Below are 15,108 nucleotides of genomic sequence, written 5' to 3'. Positions count from 1 at the left end.
TCATTGGTTGTCTAAATGTTTAACTTACTAAATAGTATTACATCGTCGGATCGTAGTATAGAAAGATAGCTTATATTAGTAGACGAACCTAAACATATCCTTAGTCTAATTAGAAATGAACAAACCGATTTAAAGACTAATATGTTGTTATCAAGTCCAATTAAGGAGATGCCTTATCTTGGGCATCGGAATGGATGACTCCTAGAATATAAAGACATAAATGTGACTGACTAGACTGACAGTACATCGAACAAGACCCAAGCAGAATAGATCTTGAATCCGTTTATGGATTTATTCACTTGTGACGTTCATAGTGTGACATACCTAAATCCTAAGTGGATGATGGATTATATATACGTAACTCGTACACTTAGATGTAAGTAAAAGCCTAAGTTCAAATAAATAAGGAACCAAAAGTTGGTGCTTTGGGTGTACAACTTTTATAGTATGTAGTGCCATTCACAACAATGGAATTCATAGCCCAAAACAAGGGTAAATGATATCCTCTCATTGGCATTACACGGTTGATGAAAAGTAAACGTGATCATGGGTTGTTCGTTTTTGTGATGGATGACTTGATCACTATTTGGTAATGATTAACTTTTCATGAAAAAAGATGTAATTGTTACCATAAAAAAATAGAATCATATTGGGAGAACAGATATTATCCCAAAGATATCGAGGATATCCTAAGAGGGTAACACACTTATGACAAGGTTATTGGACGAGCATTGATTAGTTATTTTCGTAATGGTATGTGTAACACCTCTAACCTGTATTCGTCGTCGAAACAGGGTTACGGAGCATTACAGAAATAAACAGATTAAATACAGATATATCAAATTATTTAACATTCATGTCAGACATTTACATGAGCTCTTAAGGCCCAAAACATACATTAGAAACAAGTCGGGACTAAATCAGGTACTCAGAGAAAATTTCACGAAATTTCAAAATTTTTCATAGTTTCAGGGTACACACGTCCGTGTGGTCAGGCTGTGTGGCTCACACGGCCAATAGACATGCTCGTGTCTTAGGCCGTGTGGGCATTCGAAATAGTGCACACGGCTGTGTCCCAGCCTGTGTCTGTATCCGTGTAACTCTCTGACTTGGGTCACACGGCCAAGCCACACGCCTGTGTGCCAAGTCGTGTGAAAAAATCCTGAGCATTCTGTTTTGAATTTTTAAGATGCAACGGACACATGACCAAGCCACACACCCATATGCTAGTCCGTGTGTCACACACGGTTGAGACACACACCTGTGTCTCTGCCCGTGTGGACAAAATAAGGCCATTTCCAAGCTTTATTTCTCACCCATTTTTGTCTTCCACCTACATACATTTAACACATTCCAACACAAAACAAAAAAAAATCAGTTTAATAATTCATACATGTTCATGTTTGACATTACTAATTACCCATTATTATGTTTTATCAATATGCTAGTTCAATACATATCCATATATTTCATCATACATAAAAATATTACATAAAAAATATACTAAACACAAGCCATACCAATGGCTAATTCTAACCAAACATTTATATGCCATTATTGGCCAATTTAACCTATACATGCCATTATACCAAAATTTAGTTCGTTACATATACCGAAATGAACCGAAGGATAGTGTAATGTAGCTCCGACCAGCTTCCAACCTTTATGAGCTTCCGCATACTATAAAACAGGGAAAATAAACCAGAGTAAGCATTTTATGCTTAGTAAGTTCGTATAACGGAAAATTAACTTACCAATTAATTCATATTTAAAGTAAACAAATAGACATGCTCAAACCAATTTTGCCAATTGCCTAGCACATATCCTCATCAAGCATGTTAGTCATGTAATTCACATAAATACCAAGAAACATGAATAAGCTCATCAATATTCAATTTATACATACATGTATTTATCACATTAAATATCCATGAATATGTACATATCATATCTTTGTATTTCAAGTATTTCTCATAGTAATTCATCTTGAATTTAAATCATCTCACATCGGAACTATACCTGTTGAATCATTTAAAATATCGATGGGTACATGGTTAGTACATACAATATGTACATACTATATTCCGTCAAATCATATTCAGGAATGCTCATTGAGCATTTAAATGGGAAGCTCTTACAAGCCAAATAATAGAAAGCTCATGCAAGCTTAACGGGTAACTCCAAAGAGCTGTTATTAGAAAGCTTATGAAAGAGCTTTTAATCAGAAAGCTCCAAATAGCCTGATATCGGGACACTCATAAGAGCTGCGGTGTGTCTGCAACACATGCAGGATCACTATCGATTAGAATGCTTAAAGAAGCATACAAATGGGAAGCCTGGAAGAACCATGTATCAAAAAGCTCAAGAGAGCTTATATTGGGATGCTCTTATGAGCTATGGTGTGTTCGCAACATATGCAAAACCACAACCACTTCGGGAACCCTGTATCCATCTAATTTCATTTGTTCAAATGGGATTTATTTCTTGTCGGACATTTTCGGATATATGATTTATTTTCATACTTAACAATTATACAAATCACTTACATATAAATCAAACATATCACATAAATATACAGTTAGCTTATCTCGACAATGTTTGTGTTCGTAGGGTACTAATCCGATATTTTTTGTTTTCTTCGATCCAATTCCGTACTAGGTCTATCCGGATCTATATGAGTAAATTTAACATCAATTTAATACATTTCACATTCAATTCAATTCAATTCACATCCTAGGAAAAATTACTATTTTGCCCTTATACTTTTAATTAATGATGATTTCGTCCCTAGGCTCGAAAAATGAAATTCATGCAATTTAATCCTTGTTCCAAGCCTAACCTATTTTTACATATAACATTTACAGTCCATGTATTTCACAAAAATCAGAACTTTTTCATGAATTTTACATCTTTTCAATTTAGCCCCTAAATCACAATTTCGTAAAAATTTCTTTCACAAAAGTTGTTTATCTAACAACAACCTTTTTAATTTCTACCATAAAAATTCATAATTCATGCATATTCATCCATGGAAAAAATTTAATACTTTAATAACTTTACAAATTAATCTCCAAAATAGCTTGATTAAGTTATTACGATCTCGAAAATATAAAAATTACTAAAAACAGGGTAAGGAAACATAGCTAATTAAGCCAAATAAAATTGCTTGAGTTCTTTTCTCTTAGCTAGGGTTTCCATGTATTTTAATTTGGGGAAGATGATGAAATAAAATGATATTAGTTTATTATCATCTTTAAATATTTTAATTTTCAATTTAGTCATTTTCTTTATTTAAATTTCCATGAATGATTCATCAAACTTATCCACTAACTCCTCTTAATGGTCTATTTTCCATATAAGGACCTCCAATTTTGAATTCCATAGCTATTTGATCCTTTTAGCTACTAGAATTCAACTATTACATTTTATGCAATTTCGTCATTTTATTAATTAAACATATAACCGGTAAAATTTTCTTAACAAAATTTTTATACGATATTCCTAACATACTGTAGGCCATAAAATAATATTAAAATAAATTTTCTTTCGGACTCGAATTTGTGGTCCCAAAACCACTGTTCTGATTTCATTAAAAATAGGCTGTTACAGTATGTCGTTTGGGAGAGCCCAGTCACGATACAATAGTGGAATGACTTCGTGACTAAATGAGTTTATAATTAATATGCAAAAATCTAGAACTTAATTATAAATCATTTAAGTCTCAACTATATATATCCAATCGGTCCCTTCGCTAGCTCGTTAAATGAATTGTGTGTTTGAATAAAAATGAACAAAATGAATAGGAAAAGAGAAATGAGAAACATTAAAAAAGGATTATGGTTTTCTCCAAAATGGAGAGATGGAATCATTTGGAAATGAATTTAGGTTTTCAAAAGTGGAAATGGAAATGAAAATGATCCATTTGCAATCCTATATGGATTACTTAAAAAATGATTAAAAGAATGACTTTCTATTTTTGGACTGTTTTGAAGCAAAAAAATGAAAATAAATCATTCGGTCATAGTGAACATGTTGAGTTGTGAAATATTGAACATATACTCTGAAAATTTTATTTGGGGCAAAATCGTCAAAGTTTTACCATGAATGAAATCGTCAAAATTTTGTTGGAGGTAAAAAAGAGATGAGAAAATTATTTTGTATATTAATATTAAAGTTTATGTTGAGAAATAGAAAAATGAAATCAGGTTGGATAACATTACAAAATACTTGGTCAAAAAGGCTCAGGAAGTACTCGTAATTGGACTCGATATTAGAGAGGCCCAAAAACCCCTCATGAACATAAAGGGGGTGACAACCTTAGTAAGAATACTAGGGTGTGTCGTCCACCCTAATCCTATTCTAAGTAGGATGTTATTTTTCTATTTGAAATAAACCACTACAACTCAATAAGGGTTCTTGTAACAGCCCGATTTTGGGCCTAATCGGAACAGTGGTTTCGGGACCACTATTTTGAGGCCAGAGAAAATTATTTTAGTATTATTTTATGTGTTATAATATGATTTTATAAGTGCATGTTAATTTTGGTATATTAATTTTAGCGATTCTAGTCCAATTTTGAAAAAGGACTAAATCGCGTAAAAAGTAAAAGTTGTGTTTTAATACCTAAAGGTGTTAAATTGCCTTGCATCTTAAATTGGGGGTCTTTAAAGTGAAATTAGGCCATTGAAAGTGTGATGGCCGGCCATGGGAGATAAAATAGTTGAAAAGTCAAAATTAGACAAAATAGTTTTATTATTAACAAATAAAAAAAAGAAAAAGAAAAAGCTATCATTTTTCTCTTCCCCTTCACCGAAATATGCAGCAAAGAAAGGGTTTTGAAGCTGGAAAATTTCAGCAACATATATCCCTTGCTTGTAAGTGATTTTAATGTCTTTGCTTGATGATTTTTGTATTTTTGGAACCCCTAAAGCATAAGCTTTCATAAGAGGGGATTATTTTGCAAAATGATGAAGAGTCTAGGGTTTTACCATGAGAGTAAATGTGTTGTTTGCTGTGTTTTTATGGAAGATTATGAGTCCTAGTTGTCTAATAAACAACTTTTGTGAAAGAAATTGCATGAAAATACCTTAAAAAGGGGTAAATTGCTAAGTTGTAAAATGAGTTGTAAATGTGTAAAATAGTTGAAATTATGAGTTGCTATAGTTATGAAAATGGTTCATCTAGACTCAAGGAGTAAATAAATGTGATAAAAATTAATTTACGAGCATTGAGGCAAAAGTGCAAATATGCAAAAGTTTAGGGGTCAAAATGAAAATTTGTAAAAATATGATTTTTAGACCCATATGAATATTGTGACTGATTGGTAGGCTAAATGTGATGTTATAGATGATGAAAATTGAGATTTGGACCTAGAACGGAAAGAAATCGATTTATGGACGAGTATGTCTTTTCACCTTTGTGGTATCGAGGTAAGTTTATGTGTAAATAATATAGCATAATTGTTATTTTTAAGTTATTGATGTTAAATATATGATATGCTGATTTTTATCATGAAATATATGCTTTGTGGTTATTTTCGAATAAAATGCAAGTTATGTGTATTATCTGTTAAATATAAAGTGCTACCGAGTATTGGTTTCGGTATTTTAAAAAAGATGGCAAGGATATGTGTTCGAGGAAAATCTCGTTTGAACCTTAGGAATAGATTAGGATACAAGTGACATGCCACTAGGATGGTTGAGCATCCGAACTCGTTAAGTTGAGTCCGAGTTCACTTATGGATGCGAATGTTCGAACTCGTTGAGTTGAGTCTGAGTTCATGAGATGTAACTAGGCATCCGAGCTCGTTGAGTTGAGTCCGAGTTCACTTATGGATGCGAACGCCCGAGCTTATTGACTTGAGTCCGAGTTCACTTATGGGCGGGTTACATGGTAGCTTGGCTACATATGAGGCACTTATGTGCAAACTTTCCATGTATCCGAATTATATTCCGATGTGTTCAACGGGTAAAATTCTACTCAAATGGAGGAATACTCGAGATGAAAGGGACGTATTGGTAAATGTTGTGAAATGGATACTTTGAACAGGTATGTACTTAACCCTCGGGTTGAAAACTCGACATAACAGTAATATGGTAAGATGGTAAATGAAAATGTGATATGAATGTCTCGGTGATGATTATACAAACGATGTTGTATTCATTTTGTGAACAATGATCATAAATGAGTAATTTAGCCTTGACAGATTTGAGTTACTGCAGTAGTGTAACTTTGAAAATACACTAAAAATAGTGGAAAATGAGTTAGAGGCAGAATAAAATATGGGATTAAAGCTCAATGAGTTACTGCAGTAGTGTAACTTTGAAAATACACTAAAAATAGTGGAAAATGAGTTAGAGGCAGAATAAAATATGGGATTAAAGCTCAATGAGTCTATTTTCACATGAAAGAAACAGGGGAAGAAAAAGAATTCCATATTGTGTGATATTTGAATTCTTGTGAAACAGGGTCTGAATGAATTCGAGATCCCCTGTTCTAACTTTAGAAATTCACCAAAAATTGTAAAAAAATTATTAAGAGTTATACCTTACATGTATAGATTCCTTACTGAGTCTATTTTTATGGGAAATAAACGGCATGGTCGTTGGAATTTTTTACAGGGAGAAATTCAGTTTGTAGTGCACAAGGGTCAGAGTGGTCATACCCTGAAATAGGGGAGACTTTAACTAATAAACTGTACTATTTGGCTTAACCAAAAATTATGGAAATTTTATGGAAGAAAGGAAAATAAGTCTAGTTTCAGGGAAAATTAACGGAACTTAATTCGTAGTTTCGTAGCTCCAGATATAAATAATTTAGTGACTGTTGCTCAAGAAGACAGCTTGTAGTGAACTTGAGAATATGTTGTAAACATTGATAAAACAAGTTAATGAGTTGCTTATTATTTTCATATGAACTTACTAAGCGAAAGCTTACCCCCCTTCTTTCCCATGTTTTTTTAGAGTTTCCAGGTTAGCTCGGGTTGGAGGCCGTCAGAGATATTATCACCCTATCGAGTTAACGTTATCGGAGTAAGGAAACTCAAGTGATTCGAGTCTATGGCATGTATAGGGTTTTAATGTGAGTATGTAATATTATGATTTAGCCAAAGGCATTGGCTTGTTATTAAGGTAGTATTAGTTATGTAAATTGGCCTATGTCGGCTAATATCGTTATGGGCCATATGATTATTCTTATGCATTTATGTTATTATTTCTTGTGATGTGGCTTACAACATGTATGCCTAGAGATTGAATTGAGATTCATTGATGAGCTAGTAACTAATGCAGGATTAAGTGATTGGTAAATAGTTAATAATGCTTCATGAATGGTTTGTGATGTAATGATAGTTATGTCTAGTATGTGGTAATGATATAGGCAAATTCTATAATATTTATTGCATAAGAAAATAACTTGAGCATAACATGTTTGTAGATGTTTAAGAGCTCATTTATGTCACATTGTATGTTATTGGATAAGTATGTATCTATGCATATGGTGTGAGAGTGATAAAAGGCTTAATAATTAGCCTATTTCTGGCCACACGGCCTGAGCACATGGGCGTGTGAAGCCTTAACGCAAGAGATTTTTTTAAGTTTTTCATGAGTTCTCGATTGGGTCCCGAACCACTCCAGATGTATGTTTTGGGCCTCGTAAGCCCGTATATGGGACAGATTGTATGTGAAAAGAAAAGTTTTTAACTATTTGAGATTTCATGGCCCTGTTTAGTATGAAAGTGTTAGTAAAAGTCAGGTAGCACCTCGAACCCCGTCCCGGAGTCAGATGCGGGTGAGGGGTGTTACATTTAGTGGTATCAGAGCATGGTTTAGTCGGTTCTCGGGCTAACCTAGCATAAGAGAGTCTAGCTATACATGCCATAGTATTACTCGTGATAGTGTGATATCTTTCGGCCCTAACAAAACTGTTGATTAAGACAGGAATGAGTTCCAACCGAGCAAATCTTGATAGAGATAAGAGTAAAGTTGAGATTATTGAATCATGCTTATGATATGCTGAAAATTGGGAAAGGTATGAAAAGAAATCCATGATTTTTTTTATATGAACTAGTTTTCATTATGTGATACTCTTGAGATAAAGAATGTGAAATAGTGGAGTAAAACACAGTTAAGTTGTGAAAAAACGCTTTTATGCATGTTAGTATTCATACGATGTTAAATGTCCAACTTGATTTGGCCAAGTGTTTAGGAAAAGAAAGAAATTTGCTTGAAATGACAGAATGTATGTATGAATGCTTTTATTGCATGATTAATAATCAGTATATACATGAGGTTGACATTTATGTATAGATTGATGAAGTCAAGATGCAGTAATGTTATGCTTTATAATCTCAGTTACAGAATCATAAATGTCACAATAGCATGAAAGTTGTAATGAAAGATCAAATTGGGTGGAACGCAGAGAATGAGTACAATCGTTCACTAATGAATTGATGGAAAAGACCATGGTTGGACCATGGCAATACATGAGATTTGTGTGCCAGTGTAAGACCATGTATGGGACATGGCATCGGCATTGAGACGAGGGCTAGTGTAAGACATGTTTGGGACATGCATCAGCCACAGTATGAGAGCAATTTAAAAAAGTGGGCTAATCTGATTGAGTAACCTGAAACTTGAACGCCTCTAACTAACAATTTTTCATGTATCAACTTTCGTTTTCTTTTAAAGACTATATATATATATGATATTATGGTGGATTTTTTTTTAAGTTTCAATAAAATTAATTAATACAAGTATTGAACTGAATAACTATCTTAATTTAAAATAATAGAGTAATCAAAATAAATCCACTTCATGTCTAACATTATAACATGATTTATCCTATGATGTCCAGATTTGCAGATTGATGCTAAAATTGTGATTACTCGTACATAAAATAAGGGTGTTGCCAAAGCATATGAGAATCATAAATTGTTATCTAAGAGTGGATAACCAATAAATCATATGAGTGGCATAGCGTGAGGTAAGGCAAATATTCAATTCCTACAATTGATTGTTCTCACGCTAACTTAAACCCAACCCCATTTCCCTTTGCCTCCCTTTTTTGGTCGCATCCAATCCAAAGAGAGCATGTGATTTTTTGCACATCTGCCCTACTTCTCTCTAAACATATAGACCCGCCATTTTTATTTGGAAAATAAGACTTCGGATGGATCATGCATTTTAAAAAATAATTCTCACTTTTAGATTTTTATTTTTTCTTTTAATTTTGATGGGTTGAATTGGGCATTCATTTTTTTAAAAAAAATATTTTATGCAATTTTTAAATGTTAAAAATTTATAAAAAAGCAAAATTTTATATTTTCTTTGACATTTTATGTATTTTTTAATATTATGAGATTTTTAAATATGTTTTATATTTTAAGAATTTTTTACACTTTTATGATTTTTTAAATTTCCCAATAATTTTTAAAATTTTTAAGAAATTCTTACTTTTGACACATAGCAGTGTTTGATTAGCTGAGGTATTTTTTTAATGGAAATGGTAGATGAAGTAACCAAATAGATAAAATGATAGTACAATGGGCAAAGAAATTAAAAAAAAAAAGTTACTGAAGTACCAAAATTTTAATTAATGCATAATAAAAGGCTAAAATAGATATACCTTCTAGTCTGTGAGGTCTTCCTCTATCAAGGAAGTTTCAAATTTTAGTTTTGCCCTTTGGCAATTTCTATGGGTTTTTTCCTTTTTTTAAAATGTGTATAGCCTAAGTAGGTTGGGCCTAAAAAAAGTGATTTTGGTCCATTTTCATAGACTGAGGGACAACTTGTACCAACCTTGGTCCATCTTCAATTAAAGCGAAATGAGTTGACCTTCCCAATTCCGAAATTTAACTAGCTTTACCCTTCACGCATGCTTTGTTAAAATTGTTCCAATTATAAAGTATTCTTGTACTTTTCATAAATTTAAATTTTAGTCCAAGTAATTTTATTTTTAATAATTTAATCCCTTACATTTAAAATTTTAAAATTTAGGTCCAACTGTTAAAATTATTTTATTAATTCAAGTTTATTATAGTTCCATTTATTTAGCTATATGGCTACCAAATAAGTATTTTTTTTATTTCAAAAAGTAATACAAAAAAATTAATTAAAAATTTTTAATAGTGTTAACAATTAGACTTGAATTTTCAAATCTGAAAAATTAAATGACCAAGTTTTTTAAAATAAAAGTATAAGGATTAAATTTCAAATTTGTGTAAAGTGTAGAAACTTATAGCGCATTTTAACCTAAAGTGTTTTGTTGTAGCGTTATTTATATTGATTTTCGTGATCTCATTGAAAAGAAAAAAAAATTATTAGATTATTGCAAATTCTTGTGAAATATTATAAGCCCTAAAAAGACAAGAAAATAAAAAAAAACCTTACAAATCTTCATGACAGTGAGTTGATTTCTTGAACAACGATGGTCAAACAACATCAACATCAAATGTTACAAATGTATGGTCAAAGAAATTGACTTTTTTGTCATGACACGCAAGCATATTCCCATGTTTGACTTTATCCAAATCTCATTTCACCACTTGCAAGAATTTGGTTGGTTGGTTTGTGTACTTTATTATTATTATTATAAAATATTAAAAATTAATTGAAATACTTAAGTTAAAACTATAACATTAATTATATTTAAACATATCATATTGTGTTACATTCCCTGTGACCTAAGCTTACTAAAATTCATGCCTACAAATTTTTGTAAGATTTAAAAAAAGAAAAAGCTGTCCACGTCACCCGTTTTGGGGCCCACCAGTCGCTGACATGGCATAGAACAAAGGGGAAAAAGAATGTGTGCACTCACTAGGTTTATATATTAAAGGTGAGAAATGAGAACACAACCTTCTTTGGCTTCCTTATTCCGGCTTTGCATTTCCCCATGTGACTCTTGAGAAATGTCATTTTCCTTTCTTTTGGTTTGACCAAAGAAAATGAATAATTATATATCAAATATCAATTTTAAAATCTAAACATAAATTCTCATATCAAAATTTAAATCTATATTTTTCAAAAAAACTTATTTGATTAATGTGCTTAATTTTTTTATTAGTTTTCACTAATTAAGTGGAAGTTGATGATAAAAATAATTTAGGGCTTAAGTTTTATAATTAATCTCACCCTAATAGTGGTGGATTTTGATCTGATTTCTATGTCAAATAATTAAAGATTTAGATGATGTAATTTAGAAGCGAATTTAGAGGATTAGTAGGGATCCTGTCTCCTAAAATAAAAAATTACTATTTAGATATTTTAAAAATTTAAATTAATGAATATAAAATTATATTTTGACCTCTTAAAATTACATAATTTGATTTAATCTTTAAAAAATTATAAAAATATAATTTACTAAAAAATTAAAATTTTATTTGACTTTCTAGCTTCGCTTCGATGTAATTATTAAAAATTATTTTATACCACAGGATGAAGTTGGTGGTGAATAAATTAAAGTGGAATTAAAAATGGGTCATATTTGGGGATGACCAAGTCTGTTGATACCGACTCAACAGTCAAAGAGTAACAAATTAAAGTTATAAATTTGGGAAAACGCGTTGAATTTAAGGAAAACAAAATTCAAGAAATATTTGATTTTGATTTGTGATTCGGAATGAGTCTTATTACGAGTAAATTTTATTTAATTAGATTTATTTTAGTTTAATTGGTGTATCTTATTTTATAATATTTGATTCTAATAATAGTTATTTGTATATTTTTTTTTTCAGAAAAAGATTAATTTTATATTAATTAATTAAATGAAGAATAAAAGACTTGAGTGAGATACGTATCAAGAAAGGTCTTGAATGTGAAATAGGGAAGTTGCATGAACATGGACATGTATGATTAAATTAAAGTAGTTTAAGAAACTAATAAAAAATTAAGACAGTAATTAAGAGGCTTTTTAAGGATCATCATCACCATCATTAGTTGAATCAAACATTTGTGTAAAAAGGCTTTAAACCTTTTCTAGATACATGTTCTTGATCCATCATTATCTTGCTGATGTCAAAAGTAGGTTTAATTCTTTTTATTTTTTATTTCTCTTTTAGTCTTATAACTAATAATTACACTTATAGACTTAAGAAACTTCACCCATCGATATATCAAATAGTAATTTTTTAAATATTTTTATAACTAAATTTAAATAAAATGTTTTAATTAAATTACATGAATAATATATTTAATTGGAAATGGAATTACCTACTAACCATAGACCAAGTCCAAACAAGGATTATTATTATGATTTGATGCTGATATTGATAGGAGTATGGCAAAAGCATTGATATGAAAATCATATCATGATATTTTTGCTTTTATAAAGTTGGATCATGATTTAATTGGGAGGAACCAACCCTTCAAAGTTGGCTTTCAACTCCATGCATATGATCACATTTGACAAGTGATTATACCAAAATTAAGTTTTTTTTTTCTTTTACACGTTCTTTTTCCCCCTCATATCAATGTTTGAATTAAATCAAAATTAACTAGATAATTTACTCGTTTAATTTAAATCTTTTTCTTTTCTTTTATATTTTTAGGATGTAATATATTTTGTTTTTGTTTTTTACACTATGATGAATTTGTTTTTGTAATATATTTTTTTGCATTGATATATTACTTGGAAGAGATAAATTAATCAAAAACTTTTTTTGGTTCAAAATAAAATAAAATTTATTTTTATAAAAATTATTTATTTTTGAGTATTTATAAAATTTTACAAAAAATTAGAGAAAAATCTTATTTTTATTACTAATACTTCTTTTCTTTATAATTTTACTTGCAATAAAATAATTTAAGTTTATTTATAATATCACTCATAAAATTAATAAAAAAATTTAATATATTTTAATTAATACTGATCACCATGAAAGAACTAATAATTATATTCCATTAAAGGTTATAAAATTTGTTATAAATTCTTAATCAATTCCATACTATAACTATTATTTGATTTAAAACAATTTATATCTAATACAATCATTTGCCATTTGATTTAATAAAAAAAATTGATTGTTTTTATAAAAAAATCTGTTTTAACCTTAATTATATTAAATAATTATGTGTTTACAGAAAAATTAGAGATAGAAAATTACTAAAAATAATGAAAATTATATATGTATATGCGTTGTAAATTAAAATATATATATATTTGACTGAAATTTATTAATATCATATTAATTAGTTTTGGTTATCTATAAAATTGAAAAAACAAGTATAGATAAAAGGAATATAACATATAGATTGATTAGGTCATAATTTAATTTAGATTCGAAACTGTATTAAGGACAAAGAAATAGTAATTCACTTTCTGATGACTGAACCACAGTCTGCCACGTCAGGTGAAAGGAGTGAAAGAGGACATCCTCCTCCAGCCACGTGCCCAATGGTCGGACGAGGTACTGCTAGCTGTCGTTCCTCGGGTGACTGTAGTTTCACCTTTACACGGCGGGCAGGCTCAGAAAACGTCACGCGTATATCACGTGAGCGTCACCAGTCAAATTCTTCGCTTTCCTCAACTTCCACGCTCCTTTCTTATCGTGTAAAGTTCACTTACTATATATATTTGGTTAAAATGTGACTATAGTCCTTGTGCTTTTTTAAAATTAATAATTTACTCCTTGTATTTGTATTTTTAGGAATTTAGTCTTTTTACTTTTTAAATTTCAAATTTCAGTTTTTTTTAATTTGTTGTTGTGGCATTTTGAAAAAAAAAAACCTACTCACTTAGTAACCATGTAATTAAAAAAGATATAATTAGCCTAAATTTAACAAAAAAATAAAATTAAATTAATAGTTGGAACTGAATTTTAAAATTTAAAAAGTAGAGAAACTTAATTCTTGGAAATGCAAGTATAGAGGCTAAATTCCTAATTTTCCAAAAGTATAGGGACTAAAGCATATTTTAACCTATATTATTAATGAAATTAAGAATACTTTTTTTCTTTTATAATTGGGGGTGGGAAACTGGGCTGCTTGGGATCGAACCCAAACTTTCATGCCTACAACATAATACTCTTACCACTATGTCAAGAGATTGTTGTCAAATTAAGATTTTTTTTTGCATAAAATTTGATACTTTTGTCAATGAATTAATATGCATTTTTTATTAAAAAAATCAATTTCTTTAATCTTAAAAATTTAAAACATAGTTTACAATAAATCCATCAATTAAATAAAACTATTTTTGTTGAGTCCAAATTGATATTTGAAAACAAAATCAAGTAGAATCGAAGCAGTTGAAACAGTGCTTAGAAGAGTTCCAACTGCTTCAGGGTTTAGTAATGAAAAGTGCAAAATTAAAGAACAAAAAAGATGTCTGCGCATTTCAATTTCCTTACATATGCGGGGTTTCCAAGAGAGAATATTCACTACCTTAGCACCTTTGTACAATAAGTGTTTCCAAACTCTAACACTTACTAGTTTAAACTTCTTACTTTTGCATATGAGATCTAAACATCTCTCCTCTAAATTTCCCCCCTAAAAACTTAGGACTTGAACCATGTAACGCACTTGATTATTAAACTTTAATGGACTCATAAGAATGTTCCTTACTGAACAAAATAAAGATCTTTCTCTCAATAAAAAACCTATACAAATCCCCACAATATATAAGTGAATAAGACTTTCTAACATACTATATCTTTTACAATCAATTATCCCTTCAAAAAGTAGGATAACTTGCACAAATAAAAACTCCTAAACAGAATAAGATAAGCTTGAATCTTTTGGATTATACTTCTTTTTATAGTCTGATTCGATCTAATCCAAGAGTTAAAGGATGATGATTGTTTCGACCCGATCCAAACAAATCTCTAAGATTTCTTGTGAAGTGAAGTTTGGACATCAAGGATTGGCTAACAGATATTCCAATCAACTAATAAAGAAAACACAACCAAAAGAAATTTGTTATCAAAATTTTTCAACTTAAACATGGCAATATTTTTAATAGTCAGTGCTACTACTAATTAACACTGGTTCAAGCATTGGTGTAAGCACTCCTTGAAAAAGGTCTTAACTTCTTCTTCTTCTTCTTCTTCTTCTTTTTTTTTTTTGTAATTGTTATAAAAAAAGTTAAAGTGACTTGTTATGATGGTTTTTA

Source organism: Gossypium hirsutum, chromosome A01 (assembly GCF_007990345.1).
Source record: "Gossypium hirsutum isolate 1008001.06 chromosome A01, Gossypium_hirsutum_v2.1, whole genome shotgun sequence".
NCBI lineage: Eukaryota > Viridiplantae > Streptophyta > Magnoliopsida > Malvales > Malvaceae > Gossypium > Gossypium hirsutum.
This window is presented reverse-complemented; position numbering follows the sequence as displayed.